Here is a 13259-nt window from a genome sequence, read left to right as displayed (position 1 = left end):
CTCTTGATTATCCTTTACTTGTTACCAAAGTCATAAAAGCCAGGTTTTTGAGGTATATGATTCTAGTTATTAAAAGAAACTGTCTAATGGTCATCAAATTCTACGGAGAAAATTTCTAATTGCAGTACTTCTATTTGCAATGGCAAAATGCTTGCGGAAAGTTGTCAAAAAATTTATATTGGAAATAAATGTAAGATATCCCACGTCAAGGGTATGCAAGACTCATATATAATTTGTAAGTGTTAATTGGGAACCCATAGTAAATCCTATTTTAAAATTTAACTTAACCCCCCCCTTCCTGAATATTCCCCAACCTTCCCCTCAATTTTATAACACAGTATTCATAAGTGATTAAACTTGATCAGCGTTTTCATTCGTCCGACCATTTAAAGTAACATTTAAAAAAAAATGATTAAATTAATTTAGATTGTAAGATTGGTCCATAAATTTATGGATACATGGAAGTTCATGTAGATTAAGGTGTAAATATGCGATTCCCTGAGAAAAGAGAATCACCAGAACAAAAATCTACTTTTTTGTTATTTACAACATCGCACTTTACTATTTTGTGCTATCCTGTAAATTAAAAAGAACTGTTTGCGTACAGAATAGTTCCAAACATTTTGAAGTAAAACAAATGAACGCCAACAGATATTTAATCGGTATCAGTAAACTTGAAAATTAAACATTATATCCATTTGATCTCACAACAAATATAGATAATCATTTTTAAAAAGTTGAAAATCTACCGGAGGCTATGCAATGTTATGTTTTTCTATGCCATGACGAATGAGAATTAAATGAAAGATTTGAATGTAATCCCATGAGATGAGATTCTTACGTTATGCGATGAGAATTAAACGTTATGCTCTGATATTGGTTATCTTGAAAAGTATGCTTAAGGTGGCTCGACACACCAATGCATTATATAGTTGATGAATCGATAAAGAATCATTTTTGAAAAATTTCGACCGCAAATTAATTTACACGTATATGTCCTTTTTTCTATTATTTGATAGAAATCAGAAACAACGTTTAAGCTGCATTAAACAGGATAAGTTAGAGTTGTTTTTTTTTAATTTTAATGCAGTCGTTATAACATTCTTCTATTGCTTTTTTAAAATTAAGAATTGATATTATCCATAGCGTCTATGTGTTAAAAATGATTTCATGACATTAATTGGTTAAAATGATTAAATGGTGCTTACAACTTCATCGTTTCACAGTAATGTAAAATATGCACAAAGCTAACTTAAAAATGAATTGTATGCTTGTTCGTCAGGCTCCATAGAACTCAATGATTTGCAGCTTACATGACTTCACATGTGAATATTTTTCTTGAATATCTTATCGTCAAGTTAAGCAATTTTGGAATAAGAATAGTCGTTATGATACTCATTAATCGATACTTTTATTATTCAGTTTATTGTAGCTGCGAATCTTTCCAGCCTGGTTCTTTATCATGTTGTGATGGTTAACCCGCTAGGAAAAAGGTACAGTGGGTAAAATAGAGATATAAAATAGAAATATTTACCAAATGATATTTTACAATACTAGTATTTGACTTGTTTATATGAGAGGGTTAAGCCGTAGAGCGTCGATCTTTTTTCTTAAGAAATCCACCGTTTTTGTCTTGAATCCTCTTTTGCGCTTAGAATGAACAGTATTTGGAAGACCTATACATAATGCTGCTAATACTATTTAAATTCAAATCTGGTTTTGCATAGAAATGCTTCCTTATTAAACAAAATAAACAAAGTTACGAAAGATTCCTTTTGATTAAAATATTTTGACCATTTCAAACTCAAACCCTATCACGATTGTATTAAAATAGCAACAAGAGAATATAAACAAGAGGAAATAAAATTGTTTATTGTTTTTAATTATTGAATTTTAATTATTGATTTCCAGATATTGGTACCATTTGTAATACCCTGTAAAGTATGTGAAGAATATAAATAATGAAGTGAATACTCTGAATAGCAATTGGATCAGTAAACATTTATATGATGTCTTTACTCATGTAGTTTGATGATTATTTCATACTAGTTTCAGTTGGTGAGGCAGTAACTCAGAGCAATTAGCATTTTTTTTTAGAATGGCATTCTCGACTCTAAATGGATCATCTCGAGTGTGAGTACAACTTATTCTATACTGTAATCATCGATATTGCGTACTGGAATCGTATTGATATCGTTTATCTCAATTTTAAAAAAATTAATAAAATGTTATTCTCAGTCATTTAAATCAAACAAACAATAAAAAATATTTACGATATATTTGGCCGACATTTAAATTCAAAAGTTAACATATGAAAGCAGAAAAACTGTGTGCAGATATATCCCTTTATATTTAAAGAGACAGTACGGCGCATCTTATAAAAAAAATGATTTGAAAAATTTTCCGATCGGGTTCGGTATTTTTGTACTACTCATGAATGTATAAACTTTCAGAAAATTACAACGTTCTCCATGAAATAAATTTAGTTACTTCATTAAAATTAATAATTACGTAAAACCTATCACATATTTACATCGCAACGTGTTCAGTCTTCAGCCTTTTATACTAATCCGCATGCGTATTTACTGTAAACAAAACACATGCAGTGCTCGCGAAGATTCTCCTGGACATGTTTGTTGATAAAAATATGTCTTTTCTACTTCTCCCAAGTAATAATTGTTCAAGTTTTTAAAATACCACAATTATTATTTTGTAAGCATGTATTTTTCGTGTTTATCATAAGAGTTGCTACAACCTAAATTCATATTTGTAAATGAGGCCCCTTGAGGGGTTATTTGATATATTTATGTCTGTTCATTTTAAAATGAACCAAAATTGGTAAACCATTTATAAATTATTGAGTAAGTGAAGATGTGTTCCCTTTGACCTCGTATAACCGTATGACCGTAGTCGGACGAAGATCTTGTAGTTTTCAGCACGTGTCAATTACTGTCAATCAAAGTCTACGTGATACAAATAAACAATATCAGATTATCCCGGTTTGTACGACCCTTAAATTTTCGGAAGCTCATAAAATTTACGTCAATTAAGTATGAGAAAGAGATTTTTATGTATTTCAACTATTACAATCAACGTTCCTTCTTATTTCGTGACGATAGAATAGGTAAATCTGAAGTTATTTACACATATATTTTCAGCTGTACTGTCTCTTTAATTAACTCCATGGGTTAAAACTTAATCGCATAAGCAAGGAATAAATAAAGTAGCATGAAATTTCGTTCATATTCTTCAAAAGAAATAGCTATGGAAATCTCACTAAAAAAAATCAAGTTAAAACAGGTAGCAATTTCTTCACTTTCTACACAAAATAATTATAGGTATGATATTTCAAGACATAATTAAGTGAAGAAATAAAAGATAATGCTAAAAAATCTTTTCTTTGAATGGCCCTATATTGTTGCTCCTTTTTTTTAATATAGTTTTATGATTTATTAGGTTTAATATAGATTAATTGTAAATTAACTCACCATAAAAAACTATGAATTTTGAATCAGAGAAAATATTGTCTTTTTTAAAGTAGAGTGTAATCAGCTTAAAATTGTCATCTTATTGTCAGTCTGTAAAATGTCATAGCATAATAAATGTCATTTGCTTTATATTTAATTTTAAAACAATATAAAAATATTTATCACATATTCCGTCCATGTATAGTAGATGCTAACAATGATCAAGATACTTTGAAACCCTTCTGTTTTTGATATAAATGATACAAACAATGACAAAAATACTTTATAAATAACATAGATACACACTAAAATCATATGTACAAGAAAAAGAAAGAGACAAAATACATTCTACAGGCCTCACATGTTATCTAACAAATTGAATGAATGATAAAGATTCTATATGTGTTTAATTTTTTTTTCGTTTTAATTATCTTACTTCACAATAGGCCGGGATTCCAACACATGTCAGAATCAGTTTATTGTGGACTGTGTTCAAAATTGGGGACTTCACAACGTGTAGCAATATTAAAAGAGATACAAGACTTTTATGACCTGATTTACAAACGTATATCGTCAACGGATGATACAAGGATGCTGAGTGGAAGTGCGAGAGAAGGAAATGAAATGAAAGGATCAGATATGGACTTTATGTTCTGGCCAAATGACCACAGAGTGATTTGGAATATGTCTCAATCTGAATTCTACTATTCAACCGATCAAACGTTGATTCTGGCGGATAGTTTTGAGTGTCCTCCAGGGTTTTCTTTGCTTAAGTTATTGACTCCACCAACAGGTTGTTCACTTGTGGATTTAGCAAGTGTCAGAATAAATGACAGTCTCTATGTGTCTAGTTCTAAATTCAAAGAATTAAATCTTTTAGAATATAATTTGTTTAATCGTAAAACGTTTACTTTACATGGACCCTTTGGTACTGGTGTAATAGGATATTTAGAGTGTGACACTGCCTGGTGTTTTGCTTCTGACTTTTGGCCTCATTCTGCTTTGTCGTGGAAAGACAGGTGTTGCTCATGGCCTGATTCTAAAGTTGTTCATGATATAGTAAAAAAGGGAAGTCATTTTGTTGCAATCGGCACCCAATAGGACTCCATGAAAATGAAGAATGGAGAATTTCTTTTTCACAAGCAGAATATAAACTTTTTCACGCAATGAACCATTGTCAGTTTCTAACTTACGGATTGCTAAAGCTATTCCTAAAGGAGGTTATCAACCTACAATCAGAAGAAACTGTTAACTTGTTGTGTTCCTATCACATGAAAACAGTAGATTTCTGGGCGATTCAACAAAACACAATGCCTCACGTGTGTCGTCAGAATCTCCTGATAGGATTCTGGGTCTGCTTGAAACTCTTCCTTCAATGGGTGCGTGAGGGGATCTGTCCGACCTTTTTCATACCTCAACAATATGTTTCTAGCGAAAGTCCATGGCTCAAAACAATATAGTTTGTTTAGACAGCTTTATGGATATTGCAGCAAAGGACTAGCTTGTCTGTTACAAAGTCCATCCATTAGTTCATATATCATACCTGTACTTAGCGACCCCAAACTTTATATTTGTACAGATCAGGACATAGTAATGTCTGAGGTTCTCAACGATTTGATTTTTTTCAATAATATGCATTTATTTTTACATCTTGGAATAGACTCGTTTTCCATTCAACGAACTATTATAGGAATTAAAACAATTGAAAAGTTGATAGAATCACCACTGACACCATGTCAAAAAGTCATGTTACAGAAATTAACAGCAACGGTCCTTGAGCACATTGCATTTAGATTACACAACAAGTGCTCTAGCCCTCGTGTCAACAAACAGATGTATATTGTTGACAAACTTTCACGTAGCATGCTGAAAATAGCAGTTAGGTTTGGGTGTATTTCTGATTTGCTGTTCACCGCAATATATCATTACAAAACATTCAGGTATCTAAAAGCTTTATCAGTAATTGAGATGACAAAAATGAAGTTAGCTCAGCCGTATTTGTTGTATCGGAATATGGTAGGCGTGTGAAGGTATATTCAGGCTCTAGGTGGACAGTCATTGTCTACAAAAATGAAACGGGCTGTAGCATTGGATATTGAACTCGACAACTTCGTCTGTTATATCAAAGAACTTATACCGGAACAACAGTCCTCTCTACAAAACAAAGACACTTCATTATTTATTCCAGTGTTTGTAATGTTACACTTTTTAGAGTTTCTGTGTTATAGACACATTGATTCGGAATTAGCCAAAGAGGCTCTAGACAAACTACATGCCATTGTTCACTATGATCCAGGTCATTACATTTTTGAACTATGCAGAGACATCTCTTGGGAAATCCTGGGGATCTGTCAACAAATCACTGGAGATTTTGAGTCCGCTCTTTATTCATTTCAACAGTCACTTTCACATTTTGAATTTAACAACGTAAGAATTGCTGCGCATAGTAGAATACACGGTTTATTCGGGACAAACACGCCTAGCCAATGTATGTAAACGCCGTCTTTTCAGTGAAAGTATAACGCCTTTTCCTCATTTGTATCAAACAAGTTTATTACTGTTGAATGGCAAATTTAAACGATGGGTTAAATTTCAGTTTAATCGCTATTTATCATTTCTCTGCAAAATTAAACAAATCGTGACTGATTTTGCTTTTTCATTTTAGAGATCTTTTCCAATTAAAGTATAATTTACCAAGGGAAAAATTTATGGTATTTTATGATCTTCATGAATTTTGATAACTTGAACAGATCATGAGAATGTATCTATTTAAAAAAACATTTTTAAGATTAAAAACGTTAAAAGTTTCATACCTTGTGTTCCTGAAATTACAAAATTGTACGTTCACAATGTTTATTACTTATTACGTAGCTGTCACGATAAAAATTCAATAAAATTTTACAGAATATTTAATTTCAACTTTCAGAAATAGTGAAAAACGAATGATATGCAAGCATTCAAGTGAACAAATTACATAAGTTCAGATAGTTGCTCTTTGATACAAGTTATTAAAAAAACCCCTCGAACGGTCAGATCTTGAGTCGATATAAACATGTAAAATGTCTATACACTGACAGTGACATCACTAAAAAGCATATAAGTAAACAACACCTAGTTTTTGTGTTATTTTCTGGCTTGTACAAAATGCATAGTTGGACAGAACACTATGTTTACTGTGTGTTTATTCTTTCTAATCAGAGAACAAAACAGACAACCATATAATTAGGAATAGCATGACAACGCATGAGATAAATTATTCATCTAAGCAATGTATGTTTAAAACTAGTATCATCTAATTATTTAATACGAGTATTTGCATCGCGAGTAGACATGAGTTTTCGTCCTACAAAAAAAACCCATAAATTTATTAGAAAAAGTAAAAGCAGGTTAGCTAAATCATGTTGCATTTAGGCAAACTTAATTAAGGTACAAAATGCTCTAGGAGATAAATTATTTAATACAAACACTCAAGCAAGATGAAATAAAATGTTCTTTTTTCTCTGTGTTACTTATCTATGTTGTATATAAGCAGGATTGTACCTTTGAATAACAGTATTGCGTTCTTAGTTTTTGTACTTTACATTGTGACATTTTATATTGTATATTATTTAATAAATGACCATTCTTATTCGTTAATCAATGTCTTCAGTTGTATTGTGTTAAGTGGAGTACCATCATATCAGTTATCCATCAAGGTGATTACTTTTGATTTTCCATTTTCTTTGTAAATTTAATCGATATAAGAAATGAAGGAGGTGAGACAACATAGTCTTACAGATTTAATTGTTTAACAAATGACTTGAAGCAACTAAGGATGGGGGAAATTTTTCTACATACTATAAACATACATGCTAGGTCTACAATAATTGTATCTACATATGTATGGAATTCCCAACTTTCTTTCAACACATTGTACGATAGACTTTAAATTACAGCATTTTCAATTCTTGTTTTATGCAAGCTATTAGCATCTTTGGTAACACAATATATTTCTTTTCCTTCCACACTTGTACAAAGCTAAAATAACAAAATATTACATAAAGGAAATACTAAAAAGGCTTAAGAAGTGCAGTCTTATTTTTAACGTTACATGTATATAATTTTTACCAAAGCACCAAAACTACAGACACATGTTTTAAGTGATAATGTATCTTGATATCAAATCCCTTTAGGACTAAATAGCTAAAAATGACAACGCTTGAGACTACCTTCGGAATTGGGGGTAAAAAATGCTCTATATCCCTCAATGTTTTGAAAGCTTACACTACTTTACTTGTGATAATTATTCTTGCACACACCAAGTAGGGCAAGTCTGACATACGTATAATCAATGCAATTCTGGTGTTTGTATATACTTATATGATACTCGTTAATCGGTACCTTTATATTTCAATTTATGTACATGAAGCTGTAAAACCTGAATGAGAATCTTCCCAGCCGTGAACTTTATTATAGTAAACACGCTAGAAAAAACAACAGTAGGTGAAAACATGATATATACATGATATACAACAAAAGTGGAAGGGACAGACTTAATCGAAATATCTTGCCAAGAAAAAAATAGTTCCCTTATCTTGAAAATTCCAATCGATGATCCGTGGAGAAAATTTTATAGTGTGTGCGTAGTACCTAAATCTTTATTTCAAAATCTAATGTCGTTAATTTCACTTCAATTCTTAGATGCTCCTAAAAAAAAGTCGAGGGGGGGGGAGGAGGCTCGAGGGGGTGTAACGTGCCTGAGAAATGTTTGCAAAATAATATTTTACAATATTTGACTTCTTTATTTAAAGGAGATAAGTCGTCGGGTGTCGATCAGTTCTTTTCGGAATGCACAGTTGTAGTCTTATATTTAGACTTTAAACATTGCCACTTTTGTTCAAATAATGGACAGTATCAGGTAACCTTGTTTACAATGCTTGTAATACTTTTTTTAAATTAAAAAAATATGATGTGGTCTTATGAATAACTTTTTGCTCATTAAACAGTTTCAGGTATGTGCAAAGATTTAGAAGCGGTGTTGCGACCATTTCGAATTCAATAACTCTACTAGTGAACAACATTTACAATTTGTATGTCTTTCTCTGTTAAAGAGAGGATTTCTTATTATTCAAAACTCGAGGATGCAGTGTTGAATTAATGAAGTACTTTAAATACAGACACTGTTTTAAGTAACATTCTGGATATACAGAATAAGAATACAATAAACAAACATTCCTATATGAATAACAGTATCTTTTGAAAAGAAATGATTGAGACCAGCCAATTTATGGAGATGAAGGCGGATCGGATTTTCTCCAAGATGCTGAGGAGGTCGGGGGTTAAAGTTTAATTTTATTAAATTTGTCCAGGAAGGATGAGGTCTGGATGATGGAAAGATAACTTTAATTTTCAAATAAGTGAAGAATATGAATTTCATAAAATAAATGAGAGTGTCTTAATGTTCATTTTAATGTCATTCAATGTGGTTACACGTTTTTAAGTTCAGTAAGGATTGTTCTGTAGGTTGATTTTGATAATTGGTACAAACGGGTAATTTATTTGATTTTCTGAAAATTAACACGTATTTTATTCTGCTAAAAAGAAAAAAATGACAGCGGCTTGCATAACATTATTTTTTTAACTAACAAAAAAAGTATTATCAATACCGGTAAGCTTCTACTTAATACAATGAACAAAATTACAAAAGCTTCCTTTTAATTAAAATTGTTTTATTTTTTACAAGTCAAACTTATCACGATTTCACCGAAATAGAAATAAAAGGAAATAAACCCATGTACATATGTACTTATTTTAACAACTGAATCATAATTATTGACCTCCAAACATTGATACTAAGTGGGAATCAACTCAATTTCCCCAGAAAGTAACTGTAGAATATATTTTATCATAAAAATGCTTAAAATTTATTAGCCAGTGGATCAGTAAGCATCAATCCACTTCTTGACTTATTAGAATTGTCCTATAAAGTTATAAGTCTTTCGTGAAGCATATTTTGACAGTAACAGAAAAACTCATAACAACACAGGATTTTGAATAGGTTGAAACCTCTAAATAATGGCATTCTCAACTCTGAACGGATCGTCTCGAGTGTGAGTACAGCTGATTATATACTTTCATCATAAATGTTGTCTAATCAAAAAACAAAAACAAAAAGAACGAGGAAATTTAATAAACTTGCTTATCAATTATCTGATAAAAGATCAACATGTAAATTGTTGAGCTTTTGTTGGATAATTATCATATGTGATCTAAGACCAACATTTAAGTTCAAATGAAAAGTTAAAATGATCTTCAAAAATATGAAGATTCTGAGCGATTTTACGCCTATTGTATATTGTTGATATTTAAAATATATTTTTAACTTAAAAAAAAATCTGAAATAAATTGAGTATCATAAATACTGCGACCCCATGTTATCACCAACGAATGTTTCGGCACTTAAGAATTAAATGATATCGGGTAATGATTAATAGTTAGATAGATAAGGAGCAATAATTATCACATGTTGCACCTTATTTGCCAGTTCGTAAAATATCATCGTATTATAGATGAACGTGCATATATGCATTTTAAAACAATTGTAATGTATATACATGTAGCACTGATTCTGCACGAGGGTCAACCATAAAATATGAAGACTTTTGCCAGAGTTATGTTATTTAACGTCATATTATTACTTAATTTAGTAAACATAATTGAGCAATTGTTTCAAACAATTTGAAATATATATTCCTTTTTTTCTAAGAAATATTTAGAATATAATCTTGCAAAAATGAGGTCACGGTGCACGATCAAACTTTGTGTTCTGTCAGCAATATTAATAAACCATATTATGTTGAAAGTAATATCTCCAAAAATTGCATGGGCTTAAAACCAAATTATATTGAAACTTGAAATTAAAAACTGTCATTCTATGTACCAAATTATGACGGGATATATAGATTTGCTGAACAGATATAAATAACTAAAAACATATAGTCCTCTTTAAAATTGACTAAAACATTGACGACACCGTCACGGCGCAACGAAAAGCATTAACAGTATGGATCAAACTCGGAAAAAAGTCTATAACAACTGTGAAAATACTCAATGATGGAAAAAATAAGTCAAAATTTTTGTGGTTATAGTATTTTGAACATCCAACGGTACGAAAAAAAGTAGAATATCTGTAAAAAAAAAAAAAATTGGAAACGTTTTATTGAAACTTTTTTACAATTTCACATGTAACAAAAAAAATTAATTAATATTTAGCATAATATTTTGCAAAAGAATTATATATGAGAGAGAAAGAAAAAAAGACAGACAGGCAATTACATCATGTACATCAAACAAAAAACAGCTATGTATATTTTACTTATAGTAATAATTGTAATGGATATTGGGTCCCTGAGTACTATACTAGCTAATTTAAATGCTACCCACAGCAAATCACAAATTGCTTTCCAATCTCTTTTATATTCTAAATATTTGCAGTTTTTAATAGCATTAAAACGTACTTTACGTTCACATACACGTAAGAAGATATACTGGTGCTTTAGGTGGACAATATTGGTCTACAAAAATGAAACAGACTGTAGCATTGGATATTGCACTAGACAACTTCATCAGTTATATCAATGAACTTATACCAGAACAACAGTCCGCTTTACAGAACAGAGACGTTGTATTAGTTATCCCAGTGTTTGTGATACTTCACTTTCTAGAGTTCCTATGTTATAGGCACATTGGTACTGCATTATCCCAAGCTGCTTTAGACAAGCTAGATGCCCTAGTTCACTATGATCAGGGTTTGTACATATTTGATCTAAGCAGAGACATCTCTTGGGAGATCCTTGGGATCTGTCACCAATCACTGGGAACTTCGAAGCCGCTCTATACTCGTATCAACAGGCACTCACACACCTTTCAATCAATAATATAAGAATTGCTACGCAAACAAGAATACATGATGTAGTTCGGACAAACACGTCAGGACAAAACATATAAGCCCTAAACCTCAACCATGGACTTAAGAACCTTTTTATCAGATTTACATATCAAAGTTATATACGTTATTGTAAAAGTTGATGATTAGGTGTTTTTCATGAATTTATTATTATTAACTTTTATTCAAGATAAAAAATATACAGCAGTAGTCATCACATTACGCATTTAACACAATAAAAAATTAATAAGATATATTTTTTGTATTAATTTGGAATGCGCCAAAGAACTGGATACGCTTCATTAAAGAGACAGTAAGGCGCATCTTATCATAAAACCGACTTGAAAAAATTTTCCGATCGGGTTTTGTATTTTTGTACTACTCTTGTATGTTCAAACTTTTAGAAAATTACAAATTTATTCATGAAATAAATCTTATTATTTCATTAAAATTAATAATTACGTATAACCCATACATATCTACATCACAACGTGTTACGACGTTCAACCTTCTATACTATACTGTAAACAAAACACATGAATGCCTCGCGAAGATTCTCCTGGACATGGTTGTTAATAGACAAATATCTTTTCTACTTCTCCCAGGTAATAATTGTTCTTTAAAATAACCACAATTATTATTTTTAAGCATTTATTTTGCATGTTTATCACAGGAGTTGCTACAATCTAAAATCATTTTGTAAGTGAGCCCCCCTGAGGGGTTATTTGACATATTCATGTCCATTTTAAAATGAACCGAAATTTGTAAACTTTTTAAAATACAAATAAACTTGGCCTTTTGTGATAAAAAGATCATTCTTAGAAAAGGTCTTGTTGGAATAAACTTTGTATTATATAGATATTATTGTGTGATGGTGGGATTAGCTAATGCTTTAATTTTAATTGAAAAAGCAAGTGTGTGATGTTCCCGCATCCCATATATATGTGGTTGTTCTAAATCATTTCTTACTTCAAACACTTTTTTGTTTCATCAAAAAAAATTTATCTTATATGTATAAAACTACATGAAAAGTATTTTGATAATTAAGCAAAGCTGTTTAAACGTCTTTGATATCATGTGTCTAAAACTCCAAGGATTGCTATGCTTGTTACTTTTCAGTGGTTTTAACGCGGAATTTTTTTTTTTTTTAGAATAAATTGGATATAAAAAAATTCGTAATTTCTATAAAATGTATTTATTATGAGTAAAAACAATACGTCAGTTTTTTTTTCTTGATTATTTTTAATTTTTTACACTAAATTCAGAAACAGTAAGTTTTTTTTGAGTAGAGGAGGCTACTTATTAGAAGTTATTTTCAAATACTCTTTTAGTTCAAGCAGAAAAAAAGATTTAATTTTGATGATCATGGTTAAATGTTTGCAGAAAATCGTCTGGTCAAGAACAAAATGAAAACAGAGATATCGTAAAATATACCACGTCAACAGTATGCAAGCCCATAGTTAATTCCAAATTTTAATCATTGATGGGCCTTAAATCCCCCTAAATAAACAGTCCCCATAAATCTATCAAAAACTAGATTGCTTTTTCAATTTCACCGAACTTTTAAAGACAAGAATTTAAAAAAAAAATTGATTAAACTCATTCATTTTGTAAGATTTGCACATTTGAAATATCTTGCTACGATTACACCGTAGTGGAGGTGTATGTTCATTCCAATGTTATACAATTTTGGTTACACATTTTTATGATTAGTGGGGATTGTAGTGTGTTTTTATGATATATACATACGGGTAATGAATTTGATTGTATGAAATTTTTCATATATTTTATACTTTTGAAAAGTGAAACGCAAAAACAGATTACGTAACAAGATATTTTAAATACGAAATTTAATTATCTTCATAAAG

General features: G+C 30.6%; 1 pseudogene; it reads left to right on the top strand.

Moving 5' to 3' along the window:
• The first annotated feature begins 2098 nt into the window (after positions 1-2098).
• LOC128162710 (uncharacterized) lies at positions 2099-11453 on the top strand (annotated as a pseudogene).
• The last annotated feature ends 1806 nt before the right edge of the window (positions 11454-13259 follow it).

The sequence above is a fragment of the Crassostrea angulata genome, chromosome 9, assembly GCF_025612915.1.
Source record: "Crassostrea angulata isolate pt1a10 chromosome 9, ASM2561291v2, whole genome shotgun sequence".
Classification (NCBI taxonomy): Eukaryota; Metazoa; Mollusca; class Bivalvia; order Ostreida; family Ostreidae; genus Magallana; species Magallana angulata.
This window is presented reverse-complemented; position numbering and strand designations above follow the sequence as displayed.